General features: G+C 37.4%; 1 long non-coding RNA gene across 1 annotated transcript in view; it reads right to left on the minus strand.

The window, feature by feature from the left end:
- Nucleotides 1–655: 655 nt before the first annotated feature.
- The window catches only part of LOC309970043, a 147,772-nt gene continuing 130,049 nt past the window's right edge, over nucleotides 656–18,378 (minus strand). Inside the window, exons 4-5 of the long non-coding RNA XR_014326664.1 lie at nucleotides 6,981–7,062; nucleotides 656–712 (exon numbers count right to left, since the gene is read on the minus strand). This is a non-coding gene — a long non-coding RNA (uncharacterized lncRNA). The remainder of the gene's footprint in view (nucleotides 713–6,980; nucleotides 7,063–18,378) is intronic.

The following is an 18,378-nucleotide window of genomic DNA, read 5'->3' on the forward strand; positions in this document are numbered from 1 at the left end:
CTTGGAAGCATTTGCCACTCATTCCAAAGATTCTGCCCTTGTGTCTAGCACTTTGGGGAACTCATGTACTGGCATTTGCTTTTGACTGCTTTCAATGGTGGCAAACCATCCCTTGGGGGCTCAAGCTTGAGTTTTATAACTGTGCTGGTATTGTGCGTCAGCAACGTAGTCAGATGAACTACATTTCCCAGAACATCCTTCCATGTACACAGCTGGCTTAGGGTTGGTCGTGAGAGAATTTGCAGGTTGGTATAGGGTATAAGGTGTCACTGCAGCTTGCACACACTGTTGTTGATCCAGGGGCCTCCCCTTGTGGCCCTGGTGCTGCAGCAAGGCTCAGAGGAACTGCCACTGCATTGCCTGCTCCAGCTTCTCTGACTCCAGGGTCAGATACCAGACACAGGTGCAGCTTTGGGGCAGAGCTTCTTCTGTGGGTCATGCTCATAATCAGTGATGGTGGTAGTGACAGACCCATGTGGAGTCCTGTTTGTCTTCCTTCTCCCACTCTTCATATTATATTTTCTTCCCAGCTGATGATATAAAGAGACCTCGGACCCATTCCAGATGCAGTGTCAACATGCATCTTCACCAGCTCCCACACTGTGTAAAGTCTAATCCATAGAATAAATCCCTTGTTCTGTATCACTCATAGTGCCTCTGCTTTTCTGATTGAACATTTACAGTTACATATAAAAGTCATTTGGAGTCAAGTCTGAAAAATAAGGTAGATGAACAAGCTAAGTAAATATTATTTGGGGCCAAAAGTTCAGGGTCACAATAAAGAACAATTCTATTTCTTTTACAGTGCATAAAATGGATTTGACACCCATTCCCAAAGATGAGTTCCAAAATGATTTCACATGAGGATTATTTGGAGGGATAATATTCATTTGGACACACTTTGCAATGTTTATTTTAATCTCCTCTTTTATTTGCTTATAGTCACTCTCCCCTATATCCTGTTTTTCAGAGGACAACGTGACACACAGTAAATGATGGCAGGCGGAACGCAAACAAGTAACAGATTGTGTAGTGTTGGCTTGGAATGTTGTAGAATCTTAGGGAGAAAAGAAGAGTCTGGAGAGTCAGCGAAAGTTTCAGAGACCAGGTGAGATGTGATTGAAACAAGGAATGGACTTTTAGACAGGAGATCAGCAGAAGCCAAAGTATGGAGGTGATGTGGAACAGGGAGATGGAGTGACAGTCCATCTTGAAGGATGTGAATTCAGGGAGTAAAATTTGTCAATCTCCTTCTCACTGACACAACCAAAATCAAACTTTTTCCTGAAATATGATCTCCTCCATATCTGAGCTCTGCTCATTCTTCAGTCTCATTTCCCCTCCCCCATCCCTAACTTGCCTTCTATATTAAGGAACTTGAAGTGCTCCAATATTCATTTGTTCATTCAGCAAACAACAAAATCCCTACTATGTGCCAGGCACTGTGCTAGAAGGTAAGGGTACAGGCCTTCATAAAGCTTATTATCTAATGGGAGAGGTTAAGTAGGTAAATAGGCAATTATAACGCAGCATGACAGCGTTATGGAGCAAATAGGGGGTGAGGGTCTAGGAAGGCTTCCACAGAAGAGATTTAAACCTGAGACCTGAATGATGAGTTAGAGTTAAGCACACTAAGAAGCGGGTAGGGAGATCTTACGAAGAAGAATGATGGGACAATGGGAGCAGCCCGTGCAAAGGCACCAAAGACTGAGAGAGTGTGTACTTTGGAGGAACTGAAAGTAGTTTCCTATGATTGGAGGCTGAGAATGGAGAGAGCCAAGGCTGCAGAGCAAGCAGGGGGCAAGTCACTCAGGGCCTTGTGCACGGTGTTAGAGTCTAGGATTTAACCCTAGGAAAATGGGGACATGGGAAGCAAGGAATAGTGCATCCCATTTTTGTTTTAGAGAGATCATTCTGGCTGTAAAGCAGAGAGTGGTTTGGGGTTGGTGGGGAGAATGAAGGCAACGCTGGAATTAGATGACCAAGATGCAGAGAGAGAATGACCTCAACTAACCTAGAGGCAGTGGAAACAGGATTCCAGCCCCTACCCTGAAGATGTGGATTCAGCAGGCTGAGGGTGGGGTCCAGGCTCATAATTTGCCGGGCCCAGTGCAAAATGAAAATACAGGCCCCTTTGTTTAAAAAGCAGGAAACGTGTTTTTTCTTGCTTCTATGGTCTCTCTTTCCATCTGTCATTGTGTTTTTTTAGTTGTTATTTAATGTTTCAGTCCCTTAGGCATGGGGATACTTTCTGGGCAGGTACAGATCTCATAATGCCCCAAGTGCCAGGCCCAACACCTGAAAAGTGCTTAATATCGTTAGTCACCAGGATTATGCAAATAGGCTAAAATTTAAAAGAAGACACACAGATGGCCAACAAGCACATGAAAAGCACAACAAGCACATGCTCAACATTGCTAATGATTAGAGAAATGCAGCTCAGAACTACGATGAGGTATCACCTCACACCTGTCAGAATGGCCATCATCAAAAAGTCTACAATTAGTAAGTGCTGGAGAGGGTGTGGAGAGAAAGGAACCCTCCTATACTGTTGGTGGGAATGTCAGTTGGTGCAGCCACTATGGAGAACAGTATGGAGGTTTCTTACAAAACTAAAAATAGAGGAAGAAGATGTGAGGATGCAAGTGGAGGCTGGAGCGATGCAAGGTCAGGAACCAAGGAATGTGGGAAACCTCTAGAAGCTGGAAAAGGCTCTGAAATGGACTCTCCCCTAGAACCTCCAAAAGAACAAGCCTTCGACTTTCATTGTGCAAGACACATTTTGGACTCTGACCTCCAGAACTCTGCTGTAGACTCCTTACCCTGCATGTGTGATGAAATGCTGTGAGGTCGGCCATAAACCTTCAAGAACTAAGGCTCCCACCCAGGTGGAGGACAGAATGATGATGTTGACCCTCCTGACTTCAATCAACTAAGGCTTGGACTCTGTCGACCTTTCCCCAATTCTGTGCTGAATTCTCCTCTGCTCAAGCACCCTCATGAATATGCATGTACCTTTAGCTTAAAACGTCCCCAATTTTGCTTTTCAGGGAGACACTGCTTTGGGAAAATCCCTAGTGTTCTCCTTACTTGCTGCAAGCAATAATAAATCCTTCCTTCTCCTCCCCTCCCTGCAAAAAAAAAAAGAAACTAAACTAAAAATAGAGCTATCATATGATCCAACAATGCCACTCTTGGGTATATATCCAGAACAGATAAAACTCTAATTTGAAAAGATACATGCACCTCAATGTTCACTGCAGCACTATTTACAATAGCCAAGACATGGAAGCAAGCTAAGTGTCCATCAACAGATGAATGGATAAAGAAGATATAGTGTATATATATACAATGGAATATTAATCAGCCAACAAAAGGAATGAAATAATGCCATTTGCAGCAACATGGATGGACCTAGAGATTATCATACTAAGTGAAGTAAGTCAGACAGAGAAAGATAAATATCATATGATATCACTTATATGTGGAATCTTAAAAATGATACAAATGAAATTTTCTACAAAACAGAAATAGAATCACAGACATAGAAAACAAATTTATGGTTACAAAAGGGAAAAGTGAGGGTAAATTAAGAGTTTGGGGGCCTTCCCTGGTGGTGAAGTGGTTAAAAATATGCCTGCCAATGCAGGGGACACGAATTCGAGCCCTGGTCCAGGAAGATCCCACATGCCACGGAGCAACTAAGCCAATGAGCCACAACTACTAAGCCTGTGCTCTGGAGCCCGTGAGCCACAACTACTGGGCCTGCCTGCCACAACTACTGGGCCCGCGCACCACAACTACTGAAGCTCATGCACCTAGAGCCCATGCTCCACAGCAAGAGAAGCCACCGCAATGAGAAGTCCGCGCACCACAACCAAGAATAGCCCCCACTAGCTGCAACTAGAGAAAACCTGTGTGCAGCAATGAAGACCTAACACAGCCATAAATAAATAAATAAACAAACAAATAAATAAATAAAGTTATTACTGTTTAAAAAGAAAAAAGAGTTGGGATTAACAGATACACACTACTATACATAAAATAGATGAACAACAAGGATCTACTATGTAGCACAGGGAACTATGTTCAATATCTTATAATAGCCTGTAATTTAAAATAATCTGAAAAAGAATATATATCTATATCTATATAAATCACTTTTCTGTACACCTTAAGCTAACACAACATTGTAAATTAACTATACTTCAATTAAAAACAAAAGACTAACCATACCAAGTGTTGCCAAGGATGTATTTAGAGTGTAAATGGGCTCAGTCATTTTGGGAACATTGACAGTAACTACTAAACTTAAACCTCCCTTATGACTCAGCAATTCAACTCTATTCAACTGTGTGTGATCATCAACAAAGATGTATACGAATATTCATAGATCTTTATTCACAATAACTGAAACCCAGATGTTTTCTATGGCCTGGAGATGACCACCAGTCCATCTTTGATCTAAAAACTCTAAATTCTATACCTTCAAGAAAAAGTGGACAATGGGGAAAATTATGGGGACCCTTCATAAAATGTCTATTCCATACAGGGTACTTCAGGCAAGGATGGGGCTGCTTACTGGCTGGTAAGATTTTTTAAGGTTCCACGTTGTCCTCCACAGGCCAACAGGCTCACAGACTTGGCCTTGACTTCCTCCCTGGACTGGACTTTTCTTCTGAATTTTTCAGATCAAGTGAAATAACAAATTGTCACCAGACCTAGAATGCTCACTCCTTTTAGGAGTGGGGAGTTGGTTCCAGCCAGTTATGAAGTCTGGGTAGAGAATGTGAATGTTTCCTTTGAGAAGCAATATTAGCCTTAGGTTTGCTTCCAGCATGTGTTTTGGGTTTTCTCCCAGAGGTTTCAGTGAGGAATCACATGTCTCAGAGGTGAAAGTAAAAAAAACATTTGAGTCTTAAAAATCACACTGGGTTGGAAACTATGTAGTTAGCTTTTTGTGCTAAAAACAATTTTTAAAAAAAATTTCAAGTGTTTTTGTTTTTTCTCTCATTAAAAAAGTATGTGGCTTTATATACACATACACACTGAGGGGCGGTGTGGGGAGGTGTTCAGAACAAGATGTTTCTCATTCCATTTGTTTCAAGCAATAACTCAAAAGGCTCTGGAGAAAATAAACCATACATAAATAGTAGAAAACAGACTGCATCTTGTTGCTATGGCAACGCCCTACTTATATCACGTTAAGCTGATTCATGTCTTTTCTCACCTCACTGTTAATAAATTATAGTAGCTGATGAGAATTAAGCTGGCTGGAAGAGTTGGCATGGGCAAGTTGCATATTAATTTGTCATCCAATCCTGGATATCCCTTAATCTTTTTTTTTTGAGGAGAAAGCTACCTTTTATCTAACAATATATTTTTTAAAATTATTTTTATTGTCTTTTTTTTCTCTAAAAACTATGTCAACAGGAGTTTCAGGTTTAGATAATGGTTGCTTCCTGGCTGTTCCAGTAAGGCTTATGACTCTTGTGGAAGGAGAAAATGCACATGCGCAACAGAGCTGGGAAAGTTCCCTTGTTTCTTTTCCTGCTCCTTAACCCTTTTCACTTCTCTGTGCTTTTAGGGGCTTTAAACAAGGCTCTTCTCTTTTCAGCTGCCTTAATTCATACACATCCCCACATCCACACACACCCCAAGAGTGACAAAGTTAAAAGACAAAAAACTAGGTTGATAGATAGATAACAAAACAGGGAAAATATTGGCAACACACATAACAGGTAATGGACTAATTTCATTAATATGCCAAAAAATAAAACAACAAACAAACCATAAATTAAATTAAACAGGAAACCAAACCATAACAACAAATGAATGGACAACCCACTAGAAAATGAGCAAAGGATATGAAAATCAGTTCATTGCAAAAGAGAGGCCAACAAATATCTAAAAATCTGCTCAATTTCAATCATTATTAGAGAAATTAAAATAGCAAAGATGTGCAAATTTTCCTCCATGTTAGATAAGGGAATATTGAAAAGCTCCATGATTTGGCAATGGATATGATGGGGGGGAAACAGACCCTTTTAGACACTGTTTATAGTAGTATAATTTGGCATAACTTTCATGGAAATAAATGTAGCTGTACTTATCACAATTTTAAATGCATGTACTCTTTAACCCAGAAGTCCCACTTCAATGAATTTATTTATAAATATACTTGCATTAAGTGATTAAAATGTTTTTACAACATTCATTGCAACACTGATTGTACTAGCAAACAAAAACAACAAAAAGTCCCAACCTAGACAGGACTTAAATGCCCATCAATAGATGACTGGTTAATAAAATTGATTCATTCATCCTACCAGCTGTTTAAAAAGGGAAGAATTTGCAGCTACAAATTGCCAAGTTTTTGAACTGTGTTTATAATATGATCCCATTTATGTTAAAATATATAGATGTATATATATATATATGCTCCTATATACACAAATTGAGAAAATTTAACTTTCATTTTCCACTCTTTTGCACTGTTTCAATTATTTTTAAACATGAAGACATATTACCTTTATGATAAAAAGCCTTTAAGCAGCATGTACACACACACACACACACATACACACACACACACTTGTGTGTGCATATACATTTTCATATATATGTCATCTTTTTGTCACCATGAAGAGTTAGAAGATACATAAGATAGTTTTGCCCACAGTATAGCTGGGAAGACATAAAATTAATAAAAAATACAAAGAATACTACACAATGGAATTGATCATGTGCCAGTGGTATTCTAGGAAGTAAGAGAAGGAAAGTTACTATGACTGCAGTTAAGCATAGAAGATAGAGGCATGAGCATTTGGCAGCATCTGGGTACAAGACACTCCAAGATGTCACAAAGAGGAGTGTTCGCTACAGAGAAGAGTGGTGCTGGGTCAGCCTTACAGATGAATCACCCTCTGCAAGTCTCCTCTTTGGCTATAAGTGGTATAAGACTGTGATGAAAATTATACCTGTCCTGCCTTTGGAAACTCCCTGCCTGCTGGCTGTAAAAAAGCACTGCTGGCTGGTTTCTGTTAGGAAACGTCCAAGGTCCTGTAGACAGAGAGAAACTGTTTCATAATTAGTGTTGACCTGTGCATCAGTCGGTCAGGAATCTAAACTTTGTGTGGTGTTGATCCCTACTATTTGGACCTACTGCTTGAAACTCTGCATTAGTGGGAAATCCCTTTGGTTACTTTTACCTTTCTGGAGAAGCTAAGAATAATGATTAGGAGCATGGACTGCAGAACTGAACTGGATATAAATCCTGGGTGCATCAACTACTAGCTGTGTGTCCTTGGGCAAATCACCTAAACTCTCTGTGTCATGGGTTTCTATTTTGTCAAATGGGACTAATTATAGTTATCAACAATCTCATAGAGTTGTCTGAGGATCAAATGGCTGAATCACATACAAAGCAGGAAGAATAGTCTCTGGACACACAGTAGTTATTCACAATATTACTCACTCTCACTAGAGACAACAAGACTATCCTAACAACAAGTTTCCAGAGAGAAAAAAAAAAATCTCACACAACACATAGGGAATAAGAAAATAATGACAGTGATAAGAAAATAATGTATAAGTAGTAACATTGGAAGCCAGAAGAAAAGGAATGATGCCCACAAAATTAATTTCCACTTAGAATGTCATGCCCTGGCAAATCGAGCCTGAGGACATGATAAAGATAGTTTCAGACATGCAAAGTCCCAAACTTTTTACTCTCAAGTGGTCTTTCTCAGGAAGCTGCTGGTATATATGTTTCATCAAAAAGAGGGACTAAATCAAAAAGGAAGTTGTGGAAACCTGAAGCAGAGGACCCAGGGCAGGAAAGCAGTAAAGGAATTCCCAGGTTGAGATCTGTGTTGCAGGCCAGGAGGACACCAGAGTAAACCGCAGGAGAGACATGGAAAGGAGGTTATCTAACAGGTTTGACTGTGTGGGAAATTGTACTGAAAGGCCCTCTTCAGAGGTATTGGGGGATATTGGAAGACCTAGCAGTAGGTTCAGGGAAAAGGAAGCAAATGAAAAGATAGGCAATGAATAAAGACAAGAAAATCAAAGTATCTTGCAAGAAAGGAAATGTAATAAGAGTATGCCACTCAGCTCAGCAGTGTGCAAGATTTATTTAACACAAAAATGAGTATGGATTTTTTAAAAAAAGATATATTAGAGAATGGGGAAAGAGTAGAAAGTGTTTGAAAGTTAAAATATTCAGCTACCATAATAGGAAAACAGTGGATTATACATAAATAGACAAAACAAGAGAGAGTAGTATATGTTCATTATTTGGAAACATGGTGACAAATGACAGAAGATATATCAAGTGGATGCCTTTAGGGTTGGGATAGGAGGGGCAGTCAAGACAGTGACTGGTGTTTTCTTTATTATATCACTGTGAGTATCATTTGAGTTTATAAGTTTACATAAATTTTTAAGTATTCTGCAAATCTAAGGTTTTGACACTTCCAAAATGACAATGTTTCAACTTTAGTTCAGTGTCTATGAGGCCGTAAGAAACTGATGTCTTAAAATCAGTGGATATGTTTAAAGATTCTGTTCTAACAAAAAGAGACAAGTAGAGGAAATGTAAGTCTTTTATTATCATTACTTTTCATCTAACTTTCTAGATTTAGCCTTCAAGAGGTTCATTAATGCCTCAAAACTTTATCATCTTATATTCTTATTTTATTTAAAATCTGTTTAAGGGCACAGTAAAAGATGGGAAGTTTACATAACTATGACACTAAAACCAGGATATTGGGGGAAAAAAGAAGCCATAGCTCAAACTCACATAAGATATAGATATAAAAATCCTAACTCATTACAACAAATTAAATGTAATAAGAGTACGTTAAAAAGATAAATATATTTTGAGCAATTAGCATTATTCCCAGAATGTAAAGTTGGCTAAAAATTAGGAAATTTATAACTCAACATCAAAAAAACACACAACCCGATTAAAAAATGGACAGAAGACCTTAAGAAACATTTTTCCAAAGAAGATGTACAGATGGTCAATGAAACGGTGTTCATGAAAAAGAGGCACATGAAAATATGCTCAACGTTGTTAAGCATCAGAGAAATGCAAATTAAAACTGCAATGAGATATCACCTCACACCTGTCAGAATGGCTATCATCAAAAAAACACAAATAACAAGTGTTGGCAGGAATGTGGAGAAAAGGGAACCCTCATACACTGTTGGTGGGAATGTAAATTGGTGCAGCTTCTGAGGAAAACAGTATGGAGGTTTCTTAAAAAACTAAAAATAGGGCTTCCCTGGTGGTGCAGTGGTTGAGAGTCCGCCTGTCGACTTAGGGGACACGGGTTCGTGCCCCAGTCCGGGAAGATCCCACATGCCGCGGAGCGGCTAGACCCGTGAGCCATGGCCGCTGAGCCTGCACTCCGCAATGGGAGAGGCCACAACAGTGAGAGGCCCGCGTACCAAAAAAAAAAAACAAAAACCTAAAAATAGAACTACCATATGACCCAGCAATTCTACTCCTGGGTATACATCCTCAAAAAACAAAAACACTAATTCAAAAAGATACATGCACTCCAATGTTCATAGCAGCATTATTTACAGTTGCCAAGATATGGAAGCAACCTAAATGTCCATCAACAGACGAATGGATAAAGAAGATGTGGCATATATACACAATGGATTACTACTCAGCCATAAAAAAAAGAATTAATTTTGCCATTTGCAACAACATGGATGGATTTGAGGGTATTATGCTTAGTGAAATAAGTCAGACAGAGAAAGACAAATACTGTATGATATCACTTATATGTGGAACCTAAAAAATAAAACAAACTAGTGAATATAACAAAAAAGAAACAGACTCATAGATAAAGAAAACAAATTTGTGGTTACCAGTGGATAGAGGGAAGTAGGGAGGGGCAAGAAAGGGGTAGGGGATTAAGAGGTACAAACTACTATACTATGTATAAAATAAATAAACTACAAGGACCTATAGTACAACACAGGGAATATAGCCAATATTTTATAGTAACTATAAATGGAGCATAACCTTTAAAAATTGTGAATCCCTATGTAGTACACCTGAAACTTATATAATACTGTACACCAAGTATACCTCAATTTTAAAAAATTAAGAAATTCACTATATTAATAGACTACATGAGAAAAACGATGTGATCCTTATAAGTACAGAAAAGAAGTTTGATAAACTTTAACATCTATTATTAATCAAAACTTAAACTAGAACTGCATGGAACTTAACTTGAGAAGGGACATTTTTCAAAAACTAATAGCAAATATCTTGCTTTTTGGTGAACTACAAGTGACATTCCCCAACTTCTTGGGAAAGCCCATTAAGATCAGGAACAAGACCAGGAAGATAACAGATGTTATTTAACATTATTCTGAAGGCCCATGTCAAAATAATAACATAAGAAGAGGAAGCAGGAGGTTCAATTATAGAAAAGACAGATATAAAATTGTCATTACTTGCTGCTGATATGATCATCTATTGAGAAAATATGAAAGAATTAACTGAAAAACCTAGGATTAATAGGAAAGTTTAATAAAAAGTCAGATTACTAGATAGCTATCCCCCCATCAACTTTCACATATGCCAAACATGACCAATTAGAAAATGTAATGAAAAAAATTGCATTCATAATACTATAATAGAAATAGCATCAAATACTATAATAGTATCAAATAACATCAAATACTATAATAATAATAGCATCAAATACTATAGCATCAAATAATATAATAGCATCAAATACTATATAATAGCATCAAATAATAGCATCAAATACTATAATAGCATCAAATACTATAAACTACCTATGAATAAATGGAAATTCAAAATATGATTCCCCATTAAAAAATTTCACAGAAAATGGGGCAAAATGTAAACAATTGGTAAAGGTATATCTTATACCATTCTTGCAAATTTTCTGTACTTTAGAAACCACATCAAAATAAAAAGTTACCCCCAAATTCAAGAGAGGTGAAAAAGAAAATGGACAATGTTGAAAGGGAAATGAGTAATCTGAACATATAAATAGAGACACTATCTCACAGCCTTATGGAAAATTATCAAAAAAAAAAGAGGAGGGGGAAGTTAGGAGTAAAAAGGTGATCCATGGAAGGCATATCTGAAAGTCCCAAAATGGGAATCATAGAAGTTCCAGATTTAAGAAAAAGAATAGATGGAAAAGATGTAATTATGAAAGAAGAAATAGAAAAAAAAATTTCCTGGACTACAGCAAGTTTTCAGATTGAAAAGGCTCACAAAGTAATAGGCAGAATTCAGGAAAAAAGAAACAAACCTGACCACATCCTAGTGAAATGTCTAAACCCCAGGGATTAAAAAGAAATCTCAACAAGCTTTCAGGCAGAGATGTGGTGCCTAAATGAAAAGATAATCAGGCCAGGTTCAGATTCTCATCTGCATTACTTGACTCTATATATAGTGAAACAACATATACAGACATTTGAAAGAAAGGACCACAAGTCAAGATTCCTATTCTGAGCCTATTCCTATTCCTATTATCATTATATATGAAAGTAACAACAGATATTTTTCGGACAAACAATGGCACAGAAAATATACAGACATATGCTCTTTCTAAAGAAATTGCTTGGGAAGTACTCCAACCAAATAAAAGTTAAATTCAGAACAAAGATCTCAAAACGGGGAAGGGGGAGGGAGAGAATAAAAGAAGTGAAAAATTAAAAGTGTTCAAATAATCTCATCTTAGTGGTGGGAAGCATAGTTACCAATTGATCAATCCAGCAAAATTAAGGAAAGGGAAAAAGAGAAATCATAATAAAGTATCTTAATAGGTGTAAAATAAGATGAAAGTATTAAAACTCGTATAAATCAGTTAAATTCCCTATAAAGACTCAAGTATTTTCTGTCTAAAATAAATGTGTCAGGAACAAAATGATCAAGGTTGAAAATAAAGAGTCAAATAGATCATGCAAACACAAATGAAGTGTTATGGCTTGTATCATGACTCCCCAAAAAGGTACGTTGAAGTCCTAACCCTCAGCATGTACCTCATCAGGTACTTCAGAATGTGACCTTATTTGGAAATAAGGCATTTATTTATTGATAGATTGATTGATTTCAGAGGCAATCAAATTAAAATGAGGTCATTAGGGTAGGCCCTAATCCGATGTGACTGGTGTCCTTATAAAAAGGTAAAATTTGGACACAAATGCAGACCAACACAGAGGGAAGACAGTGTGAAGATGCACAGGGAGAATATGGCCATGTGATTAGAGTGAGGCATCTACAAGCCAAGGAATGCCAAGGACTGCCAACAAACACTAGAAGCTGGAAGAGGTAAGGAAGGATTCCTCCCTAGAGACATCAGAAGGAACATGGCCTGCTGACACCTTGATTTCAGGCTTCTAGCTTCTAGAACTGTGAGACAATAAATTTCTGTAGTCTTAGGTCATCAAGTTTTGGGGTTTTTTTGGCTGCCTTAGGAAACTAATACACAAAGTAGCAGAAATGCCTAAGTTATCATCAGATAATGTAGATTTCAAAGTCAAAAACATTAATTGTGACAGAATAAACAATTTATGAGGATAAACAATAGAACTCATCAAAGAAGATGTAACATTTTTTAACCAAACATCAACACAACAAAACATTTATGGCAAAATTGCTCAGAAAGTAAAGAACTTGATAAAGTACTAACAAATGGGAAGGGTATAATATTCCTCTTTAAGAATTTGGCAGCCCAAAAAAGAAAAAGAAAAAGAAAAAGAATTTGGCAGCCCAAGTTGACAAGAAGTGGATAAGGGATGAACAGGACTTGAATAAGACAAGCAACAAATTTGATGTGACACAGACAGACAGACAGGTTGCTAAGGAAGTCACACATTTATACCCACAGCTATTTGGATAGGTAAAAAACCCTGTAGCTTCTTAATTTCTTATAATGATCTAATCATCTTCACGAGCTCTTCCTGACTGGGCACTAAAAGGAGTAGTACTTACCTTAGCTAATTAATGGTATCTCAGTCTCTCTGGGATCTTTTGTCTCTTGGGTATATACCCAAGTTTCAGACTTCTTCTTCCACTCCCTATCACTCTTAAAGAAGGTATCTATTATGTAGCAGAGGAGGGCTTGGATCTGTGTGGGCAGGATCTGGTGCTGTCTTCAGAGCCATCAGGTTTCTGTAACAATGTCCCTGGCTAGGTAGAACCATTGCTTATGTCTGTAGCTGGTGGCTTCATTATCCTTCCCTGGGCCCAGGCAGGCCCTAGTGGCCCTGCTTGGGATTTAGCAGTCACTGTGTGTTCACTCCTCTGATCAAGCTGGTATCAGACCACTAGCTTTGGCTTTGGCTGTCCACTGGCAGCCTCTGTGGAGGGGTCAGCTCAACCTTCATTCTAGAAGCCAGCCACCCACCCTGGGGGGGCATAGGGAAATTTCTGATTCCCTCCCAGACCATACAGATGGTGAGGGAGGCCAAGGATCCAACTTGTACCCTTTCTCTGCCTAGCTTCACCATGCAATCATGCTTATATTGTCACGGTCAGGCTTTTCCCCACATGATGGTGAGGAGGCCAGTCTGTGGGGCAGACACTCCGAAGAGTTCTAAATGGAGGGAGTGGCACAAGTCCACTCTGAATTCAGATTTTCTGACTTCCTATTACTTGGAGCCACTCTACTCCAACACCAATACCAGCATCACCCTCTAAACCACTCCATCTGAGATTTCAGCCTGGAGAAAGGTGGTCGAGACATGGATCTTTCCCCCTTTCCAATATAGAGAACAAGACCAAGAAAGGAAAAAAAAGTGATCTTCTAGCAAGGATTTCACAAACTAAGCTCTATCTACCCATGGTTTACTTTAAACTCAGCATGCAAATCGTTGAAGCCTGGGTTTGGATGTGCTAATGAAGCATAAGAAATTTAGAAAATCCTTTTCTCTCCAGGAAAAGCGTGATTTCTAAAGAATATTGTTTTATTTTAGATTTTTTAAAACCCTATTTTGGTGATCAGAACGATGAACATAGACTACCACTTTCTCTTTTTATCCCTGCTGTAACTGTCCAAATTCCTACCTAAGATAAAAGATTACTCTGGGGAATGGGAGAAAAACACACAAATGGAAATATAAAAGAGAAAAGCACATTCATTTAAAGCATAAATGTTATCCTTAGTTACATATGGGTTTCTATAAACAGAGAAAACACATTCTTTTAAATTGCTTATGGAATATCTATAAAAATTGATCATGTACTTGGCCCAATGAAAACCTTAATAGGTTCCAGAACACAAAGATTTTACAGGCCAAATTCTCTGCCCACAATTCAATTAAGCTAGAAATCAAAAGAAGAATATAGAAACATAACAAAATAGAAACACTTAACCACTTCAAAATTAAAGAATGTTTTCCAAAATAGCCTCTGAATCATAGAAGAAATAAAACCTGAGATTACAATTTATTTAGACATTAACAAAAGGATAAAAATTTATAATAAAGCCTACAGGAAATGGCTAAGGATGTATTCCAAAGAAATTTTATAACCGTAAATGTCTTTATTATTTTATAAAAGGAAGAATGAAAACAAAGATAATTGATATAGTTAAATATCCATTTATGATTAAAAGAAAAAAACACCTCTCAGCAAAACAGGACAAGAAAGTAATTTTCTTAATCTGACTGTTCTGTTAATCTATATGCTGCATAACAAATCTTGTGCACCATCTGTGGTAAAGTATTCAGGTGTGGTTCAGGGCCTCATAATGGCTCAGGGTCTCATAATGGCTCAGGGTCTCATGATGGTGCAGTCAGTTGGTAGCTGAGGCTGTGTTCATCTCAAAGCCTTCTTCTCTCACATATTTGGTGGATGCCTGGGCTGGGAAGATTCAGACATTGGGTGTTGGAACAGCTGGGGTACTTCAAGCATCTCTATTTATATGGGGTCTCTCCATATGGTTTGTATGTTTTGATTATCGATTATTGTGTAACATCACCCCAAAATTTACTGGCTTAAAACAACAAAACTTATTTATTATTTCTCATGGACTCTGTAGGTCAAGGAATTCATGGACATCTCAGCTGAGTGATTCTGGGGTCTCATAACATTGCAAACAGATGGTTAGGGCCGGGGTCGTCTTTAAGTGTTCTTCACTCACATGTTTGGTGCCTGTCTGGGAAAGTCTGAACATCTGGAGTCTGAAACAGCTCCTTGGGCATCTCTAACTCTGTTTGTTCTCTCTACATGACCTTTCCAGCATGGTGGCTTCAACGTATCTGGACTTCTTACATGGCGGGTCAGGTCACCAATGGCACATGTCCCAGGAAAGAGAATTAGGCAGAAGTTGTACCATCTTTTATGATCTAGGCTTAGAAGTCTATAGAGCTATAGAGCTTCACATTCATTGTACTCTATCAGTTAATTCAGTCACAAAGCCCTCTCCGTCCCCATTCAAGGAGAGGGTATATAGACTTCACCTCCTCATGGGGGAGTGGCAAAGTTCTAGAAGAACATGTGGAACTGGAAATACTATTGCAGTCATGTTTGGAAAATGCTATCTGCCATAGTGACAAAGATACCCCCCAAAAAAATCCCTCCAACAACCAGGATGCTTAATTTTGAGACACTGAAACTATTTGCTTTATGATTGGGAATTATATAAAGATACACCTTATCATTACTTTTATTCAGCATTGTACTAGAGGTCCTAGCCTATAGAGTAAGAAGACAAAGAAATAAAGAGTATGAGTTGAAAAAAAAAACACTGAAATTATTTGGAGACAATATTGTTGTATAGCAGAGAATCCAAAAGAACATCCTGATAAATTATTAGAATTAATAAAAGAATTTAGCAAGATTGCTAAATACACCAATATACAAAAACCAATTACATGTCTATGCATCAGCAATAAGAGTCAAAATATAGAGAAGCTGGGAAAAAATAAAGAAGGGTAAGAAAGAAAAAAACCTATATACCAGCAAAGAAATAGAGCCTAAAAATAACATATAACTAAAAATCATTGATGGATGAGCCAAATACAAGAAACTAAATAGGGAAAAAAAACTCAGGCATTTATGGAAATTTAGTGTATGATAAAGGTAGCATTCAAAGAGGAGATGTACTCAATAAGTAGTCTTGACACAAATGGCTTAATATTTCAAAAAATGTAAAGTTAAAATGACTATTCATTTTTTTACACCAAAATAAAACCCAGAGGATCTAAAACATAAATTAAAAACTAATAAATAAAGCCATAAAAGCAGTAATGAAAGCAAAATTAAAGGAAATATATCATTTACAAAAGCATCAAAAGTTTAAAACATTTAGGAATAAATCTAAGAAGACATGAAGACCTCTCCCCAGAAAAATATAAAACATTACTATTAAAGAGGATTGAAATGGTCATGTTAATGAACTGGTAGATTCAATATTGTAAAGATGTAAATTCTTTCTAACTTGTTCTATAGATGTACTGTAAACCAATTCAAGATCCCAACAGGTTTTTACAGAAATCAACAAATGTTTAGGGAAGGGCAAAGGACCAAAATTAGCCAAGACGTTGCGGAACAAAGACGGTAGACTTGATTTACCAGCTATGAAGACTTACTATAGTAATAAGATAATCTGGTTTGGAAACGGAGAAAAAGATTGAAGAAAATGAGAGTACACAGAAACAGACCCACAGATATGCAGAATCCTTGTTTTTAAACAAAGCTGGCATTGCAATCCTTGAGGAAAGAAGGACTTTTCTGCACATCACAGTAAGACACTTGGACATAATATATGGGGAAAAAATTGAATGAAGAACTTTGTAAATTATATTTGAATGTTTTCCTGTTAGAGGATTATATACTCCTACCCTTTGCCATATGATTTATAGTGCCTTCCTTTGGGAGGAGTATAATTCCCCATCTCATTGAGTCTGGCTTATACACTTGCATATGCCACATCTACACAGATTAAGTGTAGTAGGGTCTTGCTCTTTCCTTCTGCTACAAGAATGGTATGTCCCATAAAGGGGCTATTCTTTCAGTCTGGGTCTCAGAATGAGAAGACACATGGGACTTGGAATGAGAAGACACCTGAGGTAGAGGTGAAGCAGCAGATCTGCAGTTGCTGACATTAATATGAGCAAAAAATAATGTACGTTGCCACTAAAATTTTGAGGGGTGGGTTTTTTGTTACTGCAGCAAAGCTGACTAATAGAGACATCTATGTCACTCCTTACACAAAAATAAATTCCAGGGGGATTAAACCTGTAAATATGAAGGAAAAAACAGTAAGCATTTAAGAAGATGTTACAGGGAGCATGTCTTTATGAACCTAGGAGAGGGAAGATATCTTGTTTTTGTTCATGTGTAGTCTTCTTGTCTTGAATCCTATAATGTTATTATTACTGTTTTATGCAGTCAATGCTTTTTTATATTTACCTACATATTTATCACTTCCATTGATTTCATTGGTGATTAAGCTACAGCTTTTTGACTTTTGGGCAAATATTTATTAGATTTCCAGTTACTTCTTCCTTTTGACTTGGGAAACTGTCTTTTAACTCAACTTCTTCAGAACTTCAATGATGTGTATTTTCTTTACAAGATTAACTCTCAAACAGTGACTTAATTTCTAAGTCCCTCATGTTCTGTTAGGCTTAGGGGCACACAGCAACAGAGCTGAGTTACACTTGATTTATATTGATTTTTTTCTCTCCTTGCATCTTTGTAAATCTTTTTGTTACTTGAAAATTACACATTATATAAACTGAGAATGGTTTTTAAAATACACAGAGTGAAGCAAAGTACCTATGTATAAATGGTTAATTGTATAAACAGAAAACACAGGCCCTTGATATCTGTCCAGACACCTAAAGTCATGACTTTGCTGTAAGTAACCAAATTTTCAAATACCACTACAAGATACAATTTCCCCCATGAGTTGTAGTAAATTATTACTGTAGTTTTAAGTTCTTTCAAACTTTTGAAGAGTTTCTAAATATAGCATGAGTCTTTTATAAACCTATTAAAATAAATAAAGTAAACCTATCCTACCTTATATAATGACTGAAGTAACAGTAACTATAAACATGGTCTGAAACTGCAAAATTCAGTCTTTGCTGATGTAATTGTGGTTGCTCAAAAGTGTTGTGAACAAAGAATAAGTCACAGATCAGAAGGGTCCTCCTGTCCTTCTGAGTGATTAGGCAGCATCGGGTTTGGGAGAAGTGTGGGAAGGGGGTGATAGAGGAAGATACAATACGAAAGAAGAAGCCCAAGGACCCACCTCAGAAGGCATTCGTTTTTTAAAAACTTTATCTATTTCATTTATTTTTGGCTGCATCGCGGCATGCAGGATCTTCATTGAGGCATGCGGGATCTTTTGT

The sequence above is a fragment of the Leucopleurus acutus genome (assembly GCF_964270905.1).
Source record: "Leucopleurus acutus genome assembly, chromosome: 12".
Lineage (NCBI taxonomy): Eukaryota > Metazoa > Chordata > Mammalia > Artiodactyla > Delphinidae > Leucopleurus > Leucopleurus acutus.